Source organism: Trachypithecus francoisi, unplaced genomic scaffold (genome assembly GCF_009764315.1).
Source record: "Trachypithecus francoisi isolate TF-2019V2 unplaced genomic scaffold, Tfra_2.0 Lachesis_group10, whole genome shotgun sequence".
In the NCBI taxonomy this organism is placed as follows: Eukaryota; Metazoa; Chordata; class Mammalia; order Primates; family Cercopithecidae; genus Trachypithecus; species Trachypithecus francoisi.
The window spans coordinates 41629925-41647263 of NW_022681455.1; the positions used below are offsets into that span (position 1 = coordinate 41629925).

General features: G+C 50.6%; 1 long non-coding RNA gene across 1 annotated transcript in view; it reads left to right on the forward strand.

Annotated features, from left to right (window-relative positions):
• Positions 1–16770: 16770 nt before the first annotated feature.
• LOC117087197 overlaps positions 16771–17339 on the forward strand; it is a 30192-nt gene continuing 29623 nt past the window's right edge. The window contains exon 1 of the long non-coding RNA XR_004438724.1: positions 16771–16925. This is a non-coding gene — a long non-coding RNA (uncharacterized LOC117087197). The remainder of the gene's footprint in view (positions 16926–17339) is intronic.

A 17339-nucleotide genomic window follows, 5' to 3' on the forward strand; every position in this document is an offset into this window, starting at 1 on the left:
CTTTCCTCCTGAGCTGGCTGAAGCAGGGCTCTTGTAACCTATAAGGATGGCAGTGACAGTAATAGTAGGAACTAACATGCAAGGAACCCACCATATGGGCTGGTTCTGTGCTAAGTGCTCTGCATGTCTGTTGTTCATTACAAAGCCACCAATGCGGTGGGGACCTTTGGTATTCCCCATGTGCGGAGGGGGGAAATGAGGTTCAGAAGACCTCCTAGAGGACCAGGCTGTGCCTTTTCCACCACACTATCCTGAGTCCTCCTGCAAAATGCTAGCACATAGCAGGTTCATAGGTGGTCAGGGCCACGCAATGGACTGAAAAGTGCAAAGCAATGCTCTCTACAGCCAGTCAGCCCTGAGCAGGGCACTTCATTCCCTATACCTCTATTTCCTCTGGTAAAAGTGGGGGTGAATAATTGCCATGTCAGAGGGTTGCCGTCATGAGAGAATGTCTGTAAAATGCCCAGTCCATTGTGAGTGCCCGAATACGTTAGCTATTACTATAAATGTGCTGCAGTTTTACTTGAACATAATATTCCCTCCTTCTCACAAAGTAATGAAATTAGACTCAGAGAGTTGGTGCAAGTTAAGGGATTATCCAGTCCAACTCTCTCAGATAGCAGCTAAAAAAAAGTGAAGCCTAAAGAACAGGCCTCATCAGTGGCAGAGCCTGGGTTGAACACAGATTTTCTTCTCTCAGGCAGGGCCTCTCCACCTGCCCGCACTGCCTCTGATGGGGCCTTGGCTGCTCTCGTAGAGCCGGCCCAAAGGTGCAGAAGGGCTCAGGAGACGTGGGGAAGGCACCAACTCAAAGCTCCAGTCTCTAGATGTGGGTGGCATTAAGGCCTGGGGGGAGAGCAGCTGACAACACCTCCCACTGTAAACACCTGCCAAGGAGGCCAGAGAATGGGGCCCTCCTGAGGGGGCACCAGCTGGCCAGGGATTATGGGAGACAGCATGACTCCTTAAGGCCCAGAGTCCCTCAGCGCTCCCAGGCTCATGGAGAAGAGCTCCTTCTTCTCCCGGCTCCCCCGTGCCCACTCCAGTGATGGCCAGTCCTACAGTCTTCAAAAATGTGAGAGCCAACCCATGAGGACACAGAGACAGCTCTTGGGCCCTGGGCTGGCCCCAAACTTCTCCCCTGCCCCTGCAGCCTCTCCAAGGCCTTGGCCCCTCCTCAGCCTCCCTCTGGCTGCCACGTAACCAGGAGCCCACAAAACACCACGTCAACCTGCCTCCTCCCTGGAGGCCAAAGGCCTTAAAATTTAATAGTCTCTCAAATGCTGTAACGCCAGAGGGGGCTTTTATGGACTCAACAGGGATAATATTATGAAGGGCGTTAGCCGCCTAAAGTGGGCTGCTCACGGTGGGGGGCCTGCCCCAGCCCCTCCTACACACTTCAGGGGCCTCCAAGGGGCCCCTCCACCATAAGGGCCAAGTCCCTCAGCAGCGGCTCCGCTGCCTGTGACAAGCTTATTACAGAACAGTCCGCTGCAAACAGGAACCTGATGGGAGGCTGGGACCCCTCTGGCCTTGGCTGGATTGGAGCAGAGGAGTTGGAAAGGAGGGCGGTCCAGGGGAAATATCTTGGTGACTAATGAGCAGGCAATTGAAAGCTGTAGTGTGTCAGTAGGGAGCAGATGGGGAAGGAGGGGAATTCCTGCAGCCTGGCCTCAGAGGTTGTGGCGGACGAAGGGAGTAGTGTGGGGTCAGCAGGTGGGGGAGGAGAGGGAGGGAGAGAGGCCTGGCTTGGCTGTCACCCACAGATGGACACGGTTTCTGGGGCCCAGGTCCAGGGGACTCTGACGCAGCAGGAGCAGGGACCAGGTGGTGGGCTGAGGGCAAGGCCACTGGGGTTTTCTGGGTCACTCGGCTTGTTTTCTTCTCCTTTTCTGAGGTCTGTATTTTTCTGCTGCTCCCCTTCTGCCACTTCCTTTCCCTTCTTGCCCTCTTGGTATCTCCTTGCTCATTCTTGCCTGCTTTCTTCCCTCTCTTCCTCCAGGTTCCCCTTCCCCAACCCCCTTTCCCCTTCTTCCTCCAGCTTGGTATGTCCTGGGACACCAGAAATAGGCATTCTGCCCAGTCTTCAGTAGGTGTGGGCGACCCCAAAATAAACAAAATACTAAACAACACTAAATAAAAGACCCTGGCTGATTTGCTAACAAACACACGTCTCCACTTATCCTAGACACACAAGTGTACACGCACAAAGGTGCACACATACCCTGGACATATGCACACACATTCACACTTGCCCACACTTCTATGTGCAAACACAGGCACGCTCACACACATATTTTCTTCATTACCTCCTCTAATACTGTCTTTTTTCCATCTTGAGTTCAATGTTGTTTTTTGTCTCTTTTCGACCCTCCCCCTCCACTTCCCGTCAATTTATTCCAGCTGTGAAAACCTTTTTCCCATCTCCTCTGTCACCCCAGCAGATAGGTGAGTGGCAGGCAGAGGAGTCCACTCCGCAGCCACCACTGGTAATCGATCCCAGATGTTGCGCTGGCCCCCAGCCCAGCCCCAGGCAGGGCTCCTGCCCCCGCTCCTACATCTGGGTGTGAAAGGCGAGCTGCAGCCAGGCCTGGGTCTCTGTGGGATCAGGAGCCCGGGCTCAGGGGACACTGGTGGAGAGGGTTGGGTCCAGGTGCTGCAGGAGAGAAGAGGCTGGGGTGCAGAGGATAAGGATGTGGGAGTCCTTGGAGGGAGGCCTAGAGGCATCCAACAGATTGTCTGGGTTATTAGACCAGACTGAGAGGGACCAGGGCAGCCCAGAGCTGAGATGCTGAGAGACAGGCCTTCCCTTGGCCCCTTATCAGCCATTTTATAAAATTATTTTTATAGAGATGCAACCTTCCTCTGTTGCCCGGGCTGGTCTCAAGCTCCTGAGTTCAAGTGATCCTCCCATTTCAGCCTCCCAAAGTGCTGGGGTTGTAGGGATGAGCCACCATGACCAGCCTGCCTTTTTATTTTCTTGGGAAAAAAAGGTTTCCTGCTGCTCTTTATAAATATATGTATTTGGTAAAATGCAAAAAGCCAATTATACCACTCTAGAATTCTCCACATATACTGCTAATGGCAATGAAACCAGCTAACAGTTACTGAGTCTTTTAGGTACTTTCTGAGTCATTGTACGTCAATGCATTCTGTCAAGTAATTTTCACAACAATATTATGAGATGAGGACTACAGTTGTCACCATTTTACAGATGCAACCACAAAGGTCTACAGCATCTATTTGGCCCATCTAAAAATGGTGGTACTAGGATTTGAGCCTAGATAATCTGACTCCACTGATGACCACATTAGGCTCTCAGTTTCAGAAGACTTTAAAATCTGAAAAGGTCAGAGCTTGAAGGAACCTGGTTCAAACCTTTTATTTTCTAAAGGAGGAATCGAAGACCAGAGGGAAGTAGCTTGCCCAAGGACACGCAACAAGCTGGACCCACAGCAGGACTGAATTCTAGGGCTCTTGGTTCCTGTTCAGAGCCCTTCACAGCACCACACTTCTGCCTCTGGTTCCCACAACCTTGACCAAGAGCTGGGCTTCCTGGAGGAGCTGTCTTTTGCAGGGCTTAGAACAAGATGAGAATCACAGACTAGCACACAGGCAGGAGGAAGTGCTTTTATTGTATTGTATTGTATTGTATTGTACTGTATTTTTTTGAGATGGAGTTTCACTCTTGTTACTCAGGCTGGAGTATAGTGGCGCAATCTTGGCTCACTGCAATCTCCACTTCCCAGGTTCAAGCCATTCTCCTGCCTCAGCCTCCTGAGTAGCTGGGATTACAGGTGCATGCCACCACGCCTGGCTAATTTTTGTATTTTTAGTGGAGTTGGGGTTTCACCATGTTGGTCAGGCTGGTCTCGAACTTCTGACCTCATGATCCGCCCACCTTTGCCTCCCAAAGTGCTGGGATTACAGGTATGAGCCACCGAGCCCGGCCAGGAAGTGCTTTTAATGAAGAGACTACTATTCAAAGACCGGTGTGTGGGGAAGGCAACGCCACAGTGGGGCTGGCAGACAGCATGGACTGCATCTCTACTGAGTGCCCAGCCCTGGAATCCCAAAGGGGATAAAGTCTGCCCTCAAGGAACAAACTAACAAAAAAGTGAAAAACAGCACAGGGGAATAGTGGGCGTCATGGGGGTGGGGGTGGGATGGGCGCAGTATGAGCATCTGGGGTAAGAGTGTCAGCAGAGGGAATAGTGAGTGCAAAGGCCCTGAGACAGGAGTGTGCTTAGCCTGCTAATGTGTCCAGGGAACCTATGGCAGGGGAGAGAAAAATAGGAGGCATGTTAGAGAAGGTAGGTGCAGATCATGTGGGACCCTACGGCTGTTGTAAGAGCCTGGCTCTTCCTCCCAGTGCAATGGGGAAGCAGAGGTGGGGGTGCAGTTTAAGCAGAAGACTGGCACCATCCGAATTCTACAGCATCTTCCTGCCACTTCGTGGAAAGAGTACCCCATGGGGGAAGAGGATGCAGGAAGACCAGGAAGGAGGGCACCACAGTCCTCCCAGGGAGAAGGGGTGAAGACAGGAACCAGGGGCCCACCATAGAGGGGGTGAGAAGTGGTCAGATTCTGGACATATTTTGAAAGTAGAGCCAACAAAATGGTTTGAGAGTTGCGTGTGGGGTATGGGAGAAAGAGAATAGTCAATTATGACTCTGATTTTAAGACTACAGAAGGAACAGGCTTGGGGACAGACCAGATTTATCTGAACATCGAACCCGCTGAATTTGAGGGGCCTGTTATCAGTGCCTGATGAGTGATATTACAGGAACAATCCGGGAGACTGATCTGGTGTCTGTTTAAAATTATAAGGTTTTGCTCATCATTCATTTTTTGTTGCATTGTTTGATTTATTAAAATATTGCATTAACATATGATTTATCTTGGTTACTGAAGTTTTGTTTCCGCCTCCCTTTAAATTTTGCACCCGAGTTGCAGTCCTGCCTGCTGCAGACAACCATGTGGAATGTGGGGGTTGGGCTGACCTCCCGATTCCTGGCCACTCTCTGTCCACCACGGGCCAGTGGTCTTCTGATCAGGATCCGTGACAGGGAGGGAAGCTGAAGAGTGGTCACAGCCAGGAGGTCCTGGACAAGAAGCAGGGTCTGTGTGGATGTGTGGCTGGCTGACCTAGAAGCAGCCAGAAGGGTGTGAGCCCATCAGCCCGCCTCGCCCCACCCGGCCCCATGATGGATGGCATCTGTCTTCTGCTTTATTAAACTCACGCCGTGGTTCAGCCCTGGATTTGCAAACGGCTTAATAAGCATTTGGAAGGGATTGGGGGAGGGAGGCCGGGATTTCAGGGGGTTACCAAGACCCAGACAGGAAACAGCTTTCACCCTGAGTGGGCCTCAGGAGGGAGTCAGGTGTCCGGGTGGGCAAATAGGGGGAGTATTTGGTTTCACAGAAGGCACTTGGGGCCCCAAAGAAGAAGGGGGTACAGGTCTTTGGTGCCACGCCTCCCCCAGCACTGTTGTTACCACACACTGGGAGTTCATAGCACCTAGAGGGATGTTCTGGGCATTGCAGAGGGCAAGGGAGTGCAAGGTCTGGCCAAGACTGGGGAGAAAGGATGGAGTCAGGGGAGAAAAGGCCACTCCTGTATATAGGAGTTCCCAACTGCAGAGGACACAGGGTTACACAAAACAGACACCAATCCCACCAGCCAGCCCCCAGCACTCTCTCCCACCTCTGAATTTCTACAGACTCCATAGCATGTGCCATTGGTCTGGAACCTTCCCTGCAGCCCCTGGCATTGGCACAAAATGCGGGTACCAGGTGCCCCTTCTATCTTGAATGAGGTTTGAAGCTCCCAGCAGTCAGGAAAGATGGGCACACTGAAGTCATCTCTCCACACAGGCAACTTGGGCCCTGCTTACTCAGGGCCATGCGGGAGCCAGTTCACATGGGCTCACCAGAGCAGACTGCAGGCATCTTTTCCCAACTCCTGGCCCAGCAAATGCCACGTTAGTTGCTTGAAGTTGGCCGTGATGGGAGTATTTACAGCATGGAAATTGGCAAATGCCTCTTTTTCCTCCTGGAGAGCCAGCTGTTGAACATTTACCAGCACACCACTGCCTCACCTGCTCTTCCACCCGTAAGAACTGCAAGCCCCTTCAGGTATATAAAAATCCACTTTTCCTCCCCAAAAGGCTGGGGAGCTCCTTCCGAATGGTGAAGACTGGGACTGTCTGTCTCTTATTAACAAGGGCAGTATCCAGTGTGAGAGGCAGTAGTGAGTAAGCTTCAACTGTCCACATTCAAATCAGAGCTCTATCATTTAACAGTTTGTGATTTACGTTGTTCTTTAGTCTGTGATTGGAGGGATTGTTCTGAAATTTAAAAGAAATAATTCCTGAAAGATGCTTTGGAACAGGGTCTGCAAACGTAAGTAGCCAATAGATGTTCATCCTTACTCTGAGTTTCTGACAGTGCTAAATACTTTATTGTAATTTGAGTCTTACAGCCACCCATATGCAAGATACTTATGTTATTCCCATTTTATAGATAGGGAAAGTGGGATTAACATGTGTTAGGTCCCTTACCTGAAGTCACATAGTGGCAGAGCTGAGATTTGAACCCAGGAGTGTCTGGGTCTAACAGCCCAGCTCCCTCATGCCAGTGGTCCATGCCATTGGATCTCTCCACCAAGAGGATAGTGTTGGAAGTCATAATGATAGCGGAAGTGGCCTTTGGTATTCCTCCTCTCCATCTGGCCACCAGCAGAAGTGATGAACCTTCTTTCTATATGGCCCCCAAAAGAACCCTGTTCCCCAACACATCCCCTCCACACATGCCCATCAGACAGTCCCTTTAGAGGCTGGGACTGTCTTATCAGGGAAATCTACATTTCCTGTGGGAATTTTCTACTCACCTCTTGTCTAACACACTACCTTTGTCTCCGGGTCAGTCTCCCAGTCTGGAGACTGGGAGACTCCCAATCTCTTTCCTTCTCTCACCCCAAGCTCTATATATCCACCCCTAGTCCTCCAAAGCTATGCAAATGCCCACTCTAGGGCGGCCTGATTCCTCAGGGTCCAAGGCCAGGGTCAGCAGGGGCAGACTCAGAAAGGTCAAGGGCTCAGCAGCCTTCTTACAACTTTCCTCCTGTGTCTCCTTTTTTTCCCCTGCCTCTTGCCAATTTCACTTTCTCACTTCCTTCTTCTTCCGTTTCCTTTCTTCTCATCCTATTTGTCTCTTTGGTGTCTCCTTCTTTATGTCTTATGTCCCCTCAACTCTCTCTCTGCCTTTGTCTCTTTCTGGGTCAGTCTGGTGACAAGAGTGCATGTATGTGTGTTTCTCTGTCCCTTTGTTCTTTGTGGATGTCTGTGTGTCTGTCTGTCTCTCTGCGTGTGTCTCTCCCTGCTTATTCCAACATCCTGAAGAGTGTGTGCGTGTGTGTGTGTGTGTGTGTGTCCCCGTATCTAAGAATCTAACTCTACCTCGATGCCTCCCTGCTCTGTGTCTGTCTGTCTGTCTGCTGCTGACTCTGTGCGTCTGTCTTCGTGGCTGTCTCTCGGGGTCTCTCTCTGGCAGCATTCGTTCATCAGGGCTGCACTCCGGAGGCTCCCGGAGGAGACCCCCACTCACCCCTCCCAAAGTTCACTGCCTTGTCAAACGGAGCTAATCTCCTGCGGGAGGAAAAAGCCTTATTCAAACCGGGTGGGGGGAGGCAGAGGGGGAAGGGGAGGTCTCCTTGGCTGCAGCCTGAAAACACCCCGGCCCATAATACCCCTTTTGTTCTAGGCTGGTGGGAGGGGGTGGGCGGTGGAATGAAAGAAGGGGGATATTAAAGGAGCAGGTGAAAGACATGTGTCTTCAGCAGCCATAGATAAGCGCTTACCCCCTTCTCATCTGACTGAGGCCTATTATCTTCCCGCCACAGTCATTACTATTAATATTAAACACCCCCAATCCCGCTTGAAAACAACCTGAAGGGGCTGCTTCTGTCTCCAGCCAGTTCCAAGGGGAAGCCACTGCCCTGACACCTCCCCCCACAGTACTTGACCACCAACCCAGTTTCCCCAGACCCAAAGTCTCCTTGAACTTCCCCGTGACCTTCAGCCCCGAAAGTCCCCCTCCACTTTCCCCCCAAGCCCCACCCTGAATCCTCTCTGATCACCAAGCCTTTCTGTCTCTAGAGGATTCCTCATTTCAGCTTTATTCCTAAGGATTTCTCTATACCCCAGCTCTCTTCTCTCCACCCCTCCGTATAACCTGAAATGGAAGACAGAAGCACATAGATGTTTGGTTCCCTGGCTTTGACATCTAACAGAAGTGGACTCGCATTCTGATGCTGCCACATTCAGGCCGGGTGACCATGGTCAATTTCCTTAACCCTTTTTGGGCCTCAGGTTCTCACCTCTAAAATGGGGGCAGGGCACTGCCAGGTCCAATAGCTTGTAATCCCAGCTACTCTGGAGGCAGAAGTAGGAGCATCGCTTGAACCTGGGAAGCAGAGGTTGCAGTGAGCCGAGATCATGCCACTGCACTCCAGCCTGGGTGACAGAGAGAGACACCATCTTAAATAAATAAATAAATAAAATCGAGGCAAATTATAGTTCCTAAGACATAGGGTTGTTTTAAGGATTATTGTTTAAAAATGGAAGAGTTCCCAGGACATACCTGATATATTGTAATGGCTCAATAAATAGTGGTAGCAACTGTTGTTACCTGGACAAAAAGCACCCCAGGGCAGCAGGTGTGTCCACTCATTCCTTCTTTAGTCCATCACTGGGCCCCTACTCCATGCCAACTTCTGTGTTGAGCGCCAGAGAAACAGAGGTAGAGAAAACAATTCCTGCCTCCAAGAATTCACAAACTGGTGGCAGCAAGAGACTTATAAACAGGTAAACGCATCACCGTGGTGCTGGGTAATATATACCACAAAATAAGTTATTATAGGAGCCCTGGGGAAATGGGACAACGAACTGCTCCTCGTTGGCTAATGTTACACCAGTAAAGCACTAATTGCCTATTCAGTATCTACAAGGTGGCAAGGCCAGCTATCACCGTGCCCATATCTACAGTTACAGCTCGCAAGAGGAGCAACTCAAGTCTTCTTCCAAGACAGGTAGAGGTTTACCTGGAGCCATGTGAGGGGCCCCCTTCCCCAGCTTCTAGGGCTCTGGACTGCCAGGGCTGGCCTGCAGAACCTGCAGACACAGGAAGGAGGGAAATGAGAGCTCACATTTACAAAGTGTCTCCTTCAAGCCAGGCACTGGACTGTGTGTTTCAGCAGTAGGTCACATACTCCTTCTCACCACTTCTCTATCAACCAAGCATCATTATACTCATTTTACAGGGGAGCAAATAGGCTCGGAGAGAGGATGTGACTTTCCTAAGATCACACTGCTAGAAACTGGTGAAGCAAGATTCTAAGCTTCATCTCTCTGGCACCAAAATCCATTTATTTCCATTTCTTTTTTTTTTTTTTTTTTTTTTTTTTTTTTTTTTTTGAGACGGAGTCTTGCTCTGTCACCCAGGCTGGAGTGCAGTGGCCAGATCTCAGCTCACTGCAAGCTCCGCCTCCCGGGTTCACGCCATTCTCCTGCCTCAGCCTCCCGAGTAGCTGGGACTACAGGTGCCCGCCACCACGCCCGGCTAGTTTTTTGTATTTTTTAGTAGAGACGGGGTTTCACCGTATTAGCCAGAGATGGTCTCGATCTCCTGACCTCATGATCCGCCCGTCTCGGCCTCCCAAAGTGCTGGGATTACAGGCTTGAGCCACCGCGCCCGGCCCATTTATTTCCATTTCTAGTGCATTTCCAACTTTCCAGCCCCAACTCCATCGCTGCCCAAGTATCCTTAACATCAGGAGAGCTCGAACAAATACACAGGGAGGACGAGAGGGAGATTCTATAAGAAAAACAGCCTCCTACAAGTCCAAAACTTTTTTGATATCTTGTGTGTTATCTTAAAAGCCTATGAGCTTTGAATTTTACTCCATAGTATAACTATGTGTATTATAAATTAAAACAATGTTTTTTTTTGTTTTTTTGTTTTTTGTTTTTTGTTTTTTGAGGCAGAGTCTCGCTCTGTCGCCCGGACTGGAGTGCAGTGGCCGGATCTCAGCTCACTGCAAGCTCCGCCTCCCGGGTTTACGCCATTCTCCTGCCTCAGCCTCCCGAGTAGCTGGGACTACAGGCACCCGCCACCTCGCCTGGCTAGTTTTTGTATTTTTAGTAGAGGTGGGGTTTCACCGTGTTAGCCAAGATGGTCTCGATCTCCTGACCTCGTGATCCGCCCGTCTCGGCCTCCCAAAGTGCTGGGATTACAGGCTTGAGCCACCGCCCACGGCCAAAACAATGTTTTAAATGTAATTTTAAAATGTTCCCCAAAATCTTCAGATAAAATGGAAGCTCCAAGAAGGTGTGTTAAGTTTATTTATTATACTGCTTTCTCTGTCCTCTGGGGTAGGAGGCAGGGAGGGAGAGAGAGGGTGTTGTCGTGGGCAGCCTTGTCTACTTTTGGTGACTACAACCCTTTCTTCACTGAACCCCTGCTCCTTTCTTCCATACAATTCTGTGGGGTTGCCAATTACAACTCCCCAGCTCCTCTGGCCTCAGGATGGGTCTGTGAGCCAGGTCTAGCCAATTGTCAAAAATAACTTTCTTAGACACCTGACTTGTCCAAAAGGTGGGCACACGACCCAAGCCAGGCCAATAGGAGCTCTTCGCTAAAATGTTACAGCTGGAGGGTGCTGGGAATAGCAAATCCTCTCTTTCTTCTGAGATGTGAGCATGAAATTGCTGCCATGCTCTTCTACCCACCTCTCCCTGCCCTCCAACGGATGAGAGAAGTCTTGACCTCCCTCTTCCTCTTCATGCCCCCACTGCAGTTAGAGAGGAAGATCAATTGCAATAGGAAAAACTAAACAATACAAAAAGATGAGGCTGTCACACACCAAAAAACATAGCCACCATACGAATGAGATCAAGAAAGAATGCAAGAGGCGGGGTGCGGTGGCTCACACCTATAATCCCAGCACTTTGGGAGGCTGAGGCGGGCAGATCACGAGGTCAGGAGATCGAGACCATTCTGGCTAACAGTGAAACCCCGTCTCTACTAATTAAAAAATACAAAAAAAAAAAAAGAAAAAAAAATTAGCCGGGCATGGTGGTGGGCGCCTGTAGTCCCAGCTACTTGGGAGGCTGAGGGAGGAGAATGGTGTGAACCCTGGAGGCGGAGGTTGCAGTGAGCCAAGATCACGCCACCGCACTGCAGCCTGGGCGACACAGCAAGACTCCATCTCAAAAAAAAAAGAAAGAAAGAAAGAAAAGAAAGAATGCAAGAGAAAGAGAAAAAGCTGAAGATATCTTTTGAAGCATGGCAGTCCCTAAACTTTGCCCCCTGCCCCAATGCATGTGCACGTACGCGTGCACAGACACACACACACACACACACACACACACTCCTATCCTTCCCGGTTATTTAAGCCAATAAATCCCTTCCTTTTGCTTAAACCAGTTGGAGGTGAATTTCCATCACTTGGTCCCTGAGCAGTATCTCCTGGCACACTCAGTCCTACTTAATAACTCCCAGCTCCCAGCACACTACAGCCCAGAGAAGGAGCAAGGGCCCAATGGGGTTTGGAATTGGGGAACTCAAGTTGTATGTGGAATAGGTGTCACATTCTCCTACCAGGAGCCTCCCAAAGTTCTCACTCACAGAGCATTGGGCTGGAAAGGACCTTGAGCAGAGGGCTGGCAGGGAATCTATCCCAACTAGCTCTCTGCTGCCTTCAAAGAAGCTTGACTCAGCCTCCTGCCTTGGAAACCCATCCCAGGACCTCCTGTCTAAGACACTGCAAATCTGTCCAGCTTAGTCAAACCTGTTTCATCTTCTCCTGCTCTAGTGGAAGCTGGACAATAGCCAATCCCTCCTCTCCTTTTCCGTTTCTTCGGAGGCTCAGCCCACTCTTTACTATTCTTTTGCCCTTGTTAGTGTAGGTTCATGCATGTTGTGTGTACTAGGTACTGGCTAAGAGCGCAGGCTCTAGACAGATTGCCTGGGGTCAGTCCTGATTCTGTTCCTTCCTAACTGTGAGACTTTCAGCAAGTTGCTTACCTTCTCTGTGCTTTGGTTTCCTCATCTTCAAAATGAAAAAGATTATATGAATTAATGTATATAGAGTGATTAGAACCATTCCTGGCACATAGTAAGTGCTCAATAAATATTCGTTATTATTATATGTTAATGCTGTGTGTATGTGTGTTCAGCCCCTCTCCCATCTGATTACGAGTTCTCTGAGGACAAGAAACACAGCTTATTCATCTTCAAAGGCCCAGGGCATCAAAGGGCTTGACATAAGAGAGGAAGCTCAAAAAAAAAAAAAAAAGTATGTTGACTGAATGAATGGTGAATTGGCTGAACACTTAGAGAATTTAAGTCCTGATTCCTGTCCTTAAGTCTCTCAATAGTCCCACATGGGTAGCCATCAATTCTGCCTACATCTGAACCCAGATGGGAGGTTTGTCAGGCAAAAAGGATCTTTTTGCAGAGCAACAAGAGAAGCAAGACCAACCAGCTCTGCTCTGTGTACACCCCTTAACAACATCCAAGGCTGTGTCACAATGCCACACATCGCTGTGAAGTAGACAGAGCAAGGGTAATCCTTATCCCATCTTACAGATGAGTAAACTAAGGGTTAGAGCAGTGATGTGACTTTCCTAAAGACAGACACAGCTAGCTAGTGGCCCAGCTGAGGCCACAGCCCCATCACCAGACTTGATCAGATCTCTGTCAACCACATCCCAGCAGTCAAATGCTTCTTCCTTTTGCCCTCCTGCGGGGCCATGCAGCACCCACTACAACCCCTTGGCCCACTGTGGTCTAGGCAAGAGCAGAAGAGCCCAAAAGCAGATGACTATCATCTTCCATTTATCTTGGTATCTATGACCACATCTTCCATATGTCTCAATATTTGTATAGTCCAGTGGGAGGGTTGTAGAGAGTCCAGAAGTGAAGGCAACTCCAGAGCACACAATGGTCCATTGTGCCCCTGTATCCCCCTTCCCTTCACCACACCCAGCACACAGCGTCCTGTTTACCTGCCTCCAGGGCCTGGCTCCATCTCAGGTGCCACTCCAGCTGGGCCCACGCACAGGCATTGCCAAACCCTCTGCCCACGAGCCCTCGGCTTGGCAGTGATGCCCTTCTTGGGGATTCCCCCCAGCTTTTGTCCCACCCCCAGTCCCTTCTACCCCAACACAGACTCCTCCTCTTGGCTCATAGCACAGTACATGGCACACAGTAGGTTCTCTGGAAATGGTTCCCGACAATAAGTTGCTCCTTAGTGACAATCATAACCTCAGGCCCATCTGTCAAGGGGTTCTCCCAGCTTCGGAGGTGGGCGATGGCATTGTGAAGGAGGTGGGTTCCAGGGCTGAGTGTCAGCTAGACTTAGAAAAAGTTTCCTGTCCCTTTCCCTGAGCCTGGGACTTTGCAGGGAGGGCAGCGTGGGAATACAGAGCCTGTCAATCTCTAGGGACAGAAGACCCATATTAGGCACTGTCTTGTTCCAGCTGGGATGCCATTCTCCCATTCTCTCAGAAGTCAGAAGTCAAGGGTCAGGGCACCAGCAAGATCTTCAGGGACAGAAGTCCAGGCAAGAGGACAGATGGAGAGGTCTGCTCCTCGGGCCCAGATTGTGTTTGGGGGTCAAGAAGCCGGGTAGAGGTGGGAGGGGAAAGCTGCCCGGGAGAAAGTTAAGCATCAGTTCATCCACATACTCTTCACACCCTGGGACAGAAGAAGAAGAGGAGTGAGAAAGAGAGGAAGATAGCTGAGGGGAGCAAGAAGGGAGATAGGGACACAACAGAGAATACCCAAGAGGCGAGGCCGGGGGCAGTGGCTCAAGCCTGTAATCTCAGCACTTTGGGAGGCCAAGGTGGGCGGACCACTGGAGGTCAGGAGTTCAACACCAGCCTGGCCAACATGGCAAAACCTTGTCTCCACTAAAAATACAAAAAATTAGCTGGGTGTGGAGGCATGTGCCTGTAAACCCAGCTACTCGGGAGACTGAGGCAGGAGAATCACTTGAACTCAGGAAGCAGAGGTTGCAGTGAGCTGAGATCATGCAACTGCACTCCAGCCTGGGCGACAGAGTGAGACTCCATCTCAAAAAACAACAACAACAACAACAACAACAACAACAAAGAAAAGCCAGGAGGCAGACGGGAAATGGAAGAGCAGAAAATCACACCTCCTTGTAAGCAGGCTCTAGGAAGGAAGATGAGGTTCCCCCAGCTGAAAGAAGAAGCAGATATCAACCACAAATGCTGCAGAGGAGCTTGGAGAGCATCCAGTCCAACCTACTCATTTTATCTATAAGGAGTCCAAGGCCCAGAGAGGGACATGTCTTGCCTGGGGACACACAGCAAGTCAAGACTCAACCCAAACCAGAGTCACAGAATGATGGCTCTGGGCTAGAAGACATTTCTTGACTTTCTACTGAGCAGAGAAAATGGGGCTTCAGAGGGTCATACTCTGCTTGACTTTTGGAAATGTGGGAGCAAGAAGAACAGCCATCAAGACCCCACCCACCCTATGGCCAGGTATCAGAACAAAGAAATGGAACATTCAGGCCCACTGCCCACAGCCTTGTCTACCTAATGGCACTTGAGCCAAGGTTTGATGGGCTTTCTGTTGTACCCATTGATTTATTCCACCACTTACTCTATGTGCCCAACACGGTGCCAGGCCCTCAAGTTGAGGAGGAGGACAAGAAGAGGGTGGCAAGGAGGCTACAAGCTAGTCTATTCGAATGCTTTGAAAGATAATTAAGTGGACAGTCATTCAGAGATTGCTGTATGCCAGCTGCTTGCCCCATATTACTATGTCAGAGACTCACAAGGCAGTTCCTATTGTTAGTCCTACTTTTTCAGATGATGACACTGAGGCTCAGAGAGACTAAGAGGCCCTAGATCCTACAACTGATGTGGCAGAGCAAGAAGTTCAACCACACCGTTTGCTCTTAACCATTAGGCTGTACGGTCCCCCGGGATGGGCTTTAAGAGCTAGAGTGCGGCCGGGCGCGGTGGCTCAACAGCTGGGCGCGGTGGCTCAAGCCTGTAATCCCAGCACTTTGGGAGGCTGAGGTGGGCGGATCACGAGGTCAGGAAATCGAGACCATCCTGACTAACACCGTGAAACCCCGTCTCTATTAAAAAATACAAAAAACTAGCCTGGCGAGGTGGCGGGCGCCTGTAGTCCCAGCTACTTGGGAGGCTGAGGCAGGAGAATGGCGTGAACCCGGGGAACAGAGCTTGCAGTGAGCCGAGATCACGCCACTGCACTCCAGCCTGGGACACAGAGCAAGACTCCATCTCAAAAAAAAAAAAAAAGAGCTAGAGTGATGAGGTTACCCCCACCACCCTGTGATCCATCACATCCTCTTTATTTATTTATTATTTATTTATTTATTTATTTATTTATTTTTTGAGACAGAGTCTCACTCTGTCATCCAGGCTGGAGTGCAGTGGCATGATCTCGGCTCACTGCAACCTCCTCCTCCTGGGTTCAAGCAACTCTGCCTCAGCCTCCGGAGTGGCTGGGATTATAGGCACCCGCTACCACACTCGGCTAATTTTTGTATTTTTAGTAGAGATGGGGTTTCACCATCTTGGGCAGGCTAGTCTTGAACACCTGATCTCGTGATCTGCCCACCTCAGCCTCCCAGAGTGTTGGGATTACAGGTGTGAGCCACTGCACCCGGCCCACACTCCTTCTATCCCAGCCAAGGTGAGTCAGTCCCTCCTCTGAGGCTTTTATAAATGCCTTCCATGGCCCCTGATTTTTGGCCTTGTCTTGGAATTAATTGTTGGCATGTCTGTCTCCCTGGCAAGTTGGAGGGCAGAAATGACCTTTGCTCAGCCCTGACCCCCCAGTGCCTAGAACAGTATCTGGCATACCGCAGGTGCTCAATGACTGGTTATGGAAAGAGTATAGCTGGGTAATATAGTATCCCCATATGAACAGAAAATAAAGCCCAGTAGAGGTTTAGGCCCACAGGAGGGGCAGGAAGAGAGTTTTATTAGTCTCCAAATGTCCTGAGTCTAGCACACTGCCTGGAATATACTAAGTACTCATAAGTGCCCTTTGGAGTGAGTATGGAGAGTGCTCCAGATATGAGGCTTCCATGGGCCTGGGGGATGGACTCAGGAGGTTTGAGACTGCATTTGGATTGCAGCCAGAACTCAGGGCCCCTCCTCAAGAAGTTTGAGGCCCAGCCAGACCACCATGAGAGTCTGCAAAGGACTGAGGTTCAGGGTACTGGGGGCCTCTTTTAGGAGTGCAGGCTGTTCCTGTGGACTCTGCCAGGGCTGGGAGCTGGGAACTGGGGGGTGGACTGGATCAGAGTGAACAGGAGCGGGCAGGCTGGAGTTGGGACACATTCTCCAGCCTCTTCTGCTTGTAGGTGCCTGAGGACACCTTCAAACCTCCGCTCCCTTGTAAAACTTTTCCCAGCAAGAGGTAGAGGTAGGACAAAATGCTGTGCCTTGGGCTCCAAAGTTTAGGAGAGGAGCCATGGAGATGGACAGAGAGAGGTGAGGAGAGAGAGACCCAGGAGGCCTCTGGGAAGGGAAGGGAAGGTTGCTGAGGAAGGAAGTCTGCACTTGGGGCCAGCTCTGCCTCTGGCACCAGCCCCACTGGGCCAGGGTCCCAGGGATTTATTGACTAATCCTCAAGTGATACACTTTCCGTGATTTATTCTCTCTCCCGCTTGCAATCTCACAAGATCCCATTGTCTCCGGACACTGCTAGCCAAGGGCCTCCACCTCGGGAGCTGCTGCCTCTCATCCACTTCCGGGGGGAATGGACGCTACCAACCACCAAGCACCACGACCCTCCCCTGCCCTCTCCAGGCCTAAGAGTCAAGCTGCCAGGCCACCAGGCAGTGCCAGGTACGAGGATGGCAGCACCTAGCCAACCCGCGGAGAAGGCGGTGAGCTGGGTGACCTCCTGAAGCTGCAAGAGTTTGTGCCGGCTGATGCGTTGCTCCACCGAGTCTTGGGGGAGGCAGCTGGCGGGTGAGGGCGTGGCTACCAAGGAAGTGGGTGTCGGGTACTGGGCGAGGGGACAGAGTTAGGTCACAGTCGAGGTTTTCACTGACCCGAGTGTGTGGGGGTAAAGGGAATTCGTAAAAAGTTTCTTTCTTCATTAATGGCCTTTTTTCCCTATCCGAAAGCCTGGGCGCGGGAGGGAGCGAAGACGGGCGGGGGCAGGGCAGGCCCTCCGCAAGTGACACTTAATTCCCGGTCTGGACTGGGCCGGCGCTTGAAAGCAACTAAATTAGCAAAACAGAAGTCAACTGTCGA